The sequence below is a fragment of the Triticum aestivum genome, chromosome 6A, assembly GCF_018294505.1.
Source record: "Triticum aestivum cultivar Chinese Spring chromosome 6A, IWGSC CS RefSeq v2.1, whole genome shotgun sequence".
NCBI lineage: Eukaryota > Viridiplantae > Streptophyta > Magnoliopsida > Poales > Poaceae > Triticum > Triticum aestivum.
This window is the reverse complement of record NC_057809.1, coordinates 441,403,142-441,408,014: the sequence shown is the minus strand read 5'-3', so window position 1 is coordinate 441,408,014 and position 4,873 is coordinate 441,403,142.

Genomic DNA, 4,873 nt, shown 5'->3' with positions numbered 1-4,873 from the left:
TTACCTCGCCTAAAAAATTCGGATCATTACAACACATGGACAACATAGGGGGTCTTGCAACATAATCCATTCAGAGACATGACACAACATGCAAGTACAATAATCTAATGAAAATTTGAACTGGTATCTAAAGAAGAACCGGGATTATCTTGGGCTTCAGATAGCAGAAACAGCAGGACCTCCTCCGTCTTCAAATGCAACATTCTTACTTCCTCCAATTCTTGGGTTGCTTGCATAATGCGTGCCGCTAATTCCGTAATTTCCAGCCTCAAGATAAATATTACCTCATTCATGGCAGCCACACCATCTCTTTCTGCCTCTAGTAGAGCCTCAAGCACTATAATATCTGTGCTCAGACTGCTCTCCGGCGGTGTTGCCTCTGAACTGCTACCATCTGGTAACATGGATGGCGCACTGCTTCCACAAATAGATTCTGGGGTTGTACATTGTGTCCTAGTGTGAACGGCATCCTGAAAGGTTTCCGCTGGACATCAGTAAGAGATAGTTATCGTATGATCCAGGCAGTAAGCTTACATGGTAAACGACGGACGAATTATTGCCGAGCATGGCAAACTATATTTAAATGGTTCGAAGCAGCATCAGCCGAAAAGAAATTAAAATGGTAAGATGAAACTAGGGATGTAAGTGGCAAATAAACGAAATCCGCCAGTCCCATCTAGTTAGTTTTTGCTACCTCCCTAGTTCATTTTCCTCAAAAAACAAAAACTCTTTTGAACTATCATACCACTAGTGGACTTTAATCGGGATTAAACCGGACCCAGTTGACATCCCTAGTTGAAAGGGAGTGTACAACCGCTATATTTAAGTTGCCAAGGCATCTAAGCAGTTGAAATAATCTGAGAAAGCACTTAACAGTGTGGCCTCATATAAACTACGAAGACAGTCATGTGATGAAGTTGAGAGGAAAAGTTAAGGACTCAAATGAAATAGGCATGCATTTCTTTACGATAGTACAGCAGGCACTGCTGACATATTGGCCAACTCAGGTATAGCGTAACAACAAATAAGCATTCGAATCAAGCAATACAGCAAAGCAGACAACTGAACTATTTGTAATTCGGTAGGATTACACGTTGAGGGCACAAGCCAAGAAAGCAGCCCACTCGCATTACATTTCACATGTACTAAAACACACTGGCTTACCATATGTTGCTGTGAAGCCTAGCTGCTGTTGCAATGTTCTTTGAAGATATCGTCAGCATCCCGTGGTTGCAAATCTAGTTGTTGTAGTTTATTCTGCACCATCTATTTAGGTAAAATTAATTTTAATCGCATGCACTGGTCCGAATTGATCATCAATGGTTCATCTAAACTAATGAAAGAAGGGTGTGTGCATACACGACAATACTCCCTCCGATTCTTTTTACTTTGCGTATAACTTTTTCTCAGTTTTCTCGTATTAGTCTGCGCGTTGCCGATTCCTAGCGCTGGTTTCCTTTTGTGCCCCGCCCCATCCGCCTCTGCCCTAATTAATTGGCAAATTAGTCCAGAAAAATTAAACCAGTGCCCTCCTTGGTATGCGGGTCAAGAGTTATGGGCAGAGTAAATAGAATCGGAGGGAGTATATCTGCTTCCCTCTATTTTTATGCTTGTTCGAGGTGCCAGCCCCAAAAGAACAAATATTTTGCTTGATGGGGTTGGCAGCTCCATAATTAATAGAAGCATCAAATTAGTCATGCAACTTGGGAAGATCAAGAACACACAAACAAGTAATGAACAGAGGCTCGGAGCAGTGATGTAATAGCTAGCATCAGAAAATGTAGGGTAAAACGAACAAAAAGCAGCGGAACCACATGCTAGTTTGCTGATGTGTAATTAAGCATAGAGAACATTAAGCAGTCTGATGGAACCAACAGGTGGCATCAGAACAAAACTAAAGCATATTAACTATATGTGCACTGGTATGTAATTTAGCACATGTAACATGTTCACTGCCAGAAGTATGGCCCTACAGGTGCAAGCAGAATAACGCGTCTCATGAAAAACTGAATGATGCCCTGAAGAAATTCAAAGGTGCGGTGCTTATGCTAGGAAAGTGAACGTAGGCGCCGGCCGTTGGATAATAGTACCTGATTCTCGGCGGCGTATGGGTATCGTTGTCATACTTGATAGCTAAGGATCGTCGATGGTGCTCGTGTTGCGGTTGAGTTTGGGCCGGCTGTCGCCGTCGCTGAAGCGGCTCCGGTGCTACGGTTGCGGCGCCTGTCGACATACAAGAAAGCTCATCTGTGGTAAGTGAACAGTTGCACGATAAAGAGAAAAACCGAAGGAGTACAAATCGAAATAACCTGATGAGGCTGCGGCGTCGGTAAAGCAGGGCCGGTGGAGTTGAATATGGCGTCCGTGGAGCGGGTCCGGTGCAGTGGACGAAGGCTTCGGCGGGCGCGTTGTACAGTGCTTTCGGTGAGGCGGATCTGTTGCGGCGGACGAGGGCTTGTATGAAGGGCCAGCGAAGGGGCGGACGAGGGAGTCAGTGAAGGGCCTACGCTGTGGTGGACGAGGGCGCCGGTTAAGCAGATCCGGTGCGGTGGACCATGATGGCGGTCAAGGAGATCTGGAGCGGTGGACAAGCCAGTCGCTGAAGCGGCTCCGGTGAAGTGGTGAGTTGGCAGTTGGGGGTTCCAAGGTGCGGAAGGTAGATCCGGCGGGGTGTGAGGTCCACCGCTGCGGCGGAGGACTAGATTCGGCGGCTTGCCGTGGTTGGGGGGGTCGGGGAGGGGAAGGGGAGGGGCTCTGGGGAAGAATGTTGGGGGCAAAGAGGGGAAAACAATGGAGTTACCAAAGCAGCCCTTTTCCGTTCATGTGGCAGGGGTAAAACAGGAATATCGCAGGGCTAAACTTTCGGGCGCGTGATATTTCGATGTGAGCGGGAAGTTTGAAAGCTTTTGGCACCTAAAATTATAAGTATTCTGCTCTCGTACGGCCGACTATGATATCATGGCCGACAATTTGTTTGTTTTGCACGCAAAAAAATGTGCAAGTTCTGAAAATCAATGTCTCCAACTCGAAACTTAGATTGTCCATTCAATTCAAATATGGATCATTGAGCTACTACAAGCAAATACCATCATACGGTCCAATTCAAATGAAATTCCAAATGTGTTTATCCTAAATATGATGACAAAAGCAAAAATGTGTATGTGTATGAATAAAGTGGATGATTATAAAGTTTGAACATGCCCGTATGTGTATATCTCTAGGTTTGATATATGAATTTGAAATCACGAAATCCCGGCTTAAAAAATGTACCTCCGTTTAAATGAATTACAAAAGCTAATGATGGAGTCGAATTCCAAAATTCCAATCTTAGGTTTGTAATTCTGGTACATCAAGGTATATCACGCATGTTCAAAAGTATCGTTATCTCATAGTACAAACTGTGAAACAAATTGATCAACCATGAGTGCACAATATCTCAATTACGCTAAAGTCCCTCAAATATAGACACCTCACTCTTTATCTAAAGTCAACCCCCCCCACCACACACACACACACACAGAGAGAGAGAAGTCGTTCTCTCCCCCAAACACCAACACACGAGCACATTAACACCCCTCTCTCTTGTAAAGTCCGGACCCCAACATAGGTCTCTATCACTTTGTCTCTCGGGCATGCACACATCTCTTCCCTCACTCTCTAGGTCTCCCGCTATCTCTCTTACCCAAGCACACGCACTATGTAGAGTGTATATTTCCCATACACACAAAACGTCGCCCCCAAACATCTATCTCCCTAGTTATGTGGTTCTCGCGCACTCACCTCACACACCACCCCCACTGCAAACAAGCACACTTTGTCTCCTTGTGCACCACTCTCCTCTTTCTATCTCTCCCACATGCGGACCCGCCCCAGCTCCTTCCCTGTATACATATATGTCGTGACTCTTTGCATAGCTCCCTAATGTATAATCGTTCTCGATTTCGCACATTGTTCTCTACACCATCTATTCTAGCTCTCTCATGAAGTCCCTATCACACACACGATGACTCGCTTCCCTTGCGTCTCCGTTCATAGGCCAATTTCGGACAACATCAACATTGTCTCCCTATCTATACGCCATTTATGGACACAAACGACCCCTCTCGCCCCTCTCTTCCTCTCTCTCTCTCTCTCTCTCTCTCTCTCTCTCTCTCTCTCCGGCGCTAGCTCTCTCTTTCTCTCGCTCTCACACCCCTCTCCCCCACACACACTCGATGTCTCTTCCAAATAGTCTGCTCCCCCCGCCCGCACCCGTGCTATCTCGCTACTACACATGTCACACCATTCCCCCTTCCCTTATACTAGGTTTACATCATCAGTGGTCTCTCTACTCCACATACACTCTCTCCCTCTCACACACAAACGCGTGCACAAACACACACAGACACGCACAAACACCCATTTACCTGGATCCTCATCTCTCTCATGTCTGCATGTGTATCTCACACACTCACTCTCTAATTATGTATATGTGTCTCCACGTTACACAACACAAAGCCCCATGTACATGTCTCTCTCTATCCTCCACACACATAGACACAAAGAATCTGTTATCATTGCCTCAGTCTCTAACATATCACACACGCACACTCACTCTCTCTCTCTCTCTCTCTCTCGCAAACACGCTCAACAAGGGTTTCCCCGTGAATAACTTACCGTCTATTCATGAACAGTCGTGGCAGTACGGCGAACACGAGACGTGAAAAAGAATAAATCTACACGTGCTTAGACCACCTAGTATGACTACTAGGACTAGAGCAAGCCAAAAAGCGCGCCGCCGTCACCCCCTCCTTGTCGGCGACGGGAAAATCTTCGTTTTACACAGTCGAGAAGTCATTGTGCTAAGGGCCCACATGCCGAGGCGTTGAATAGA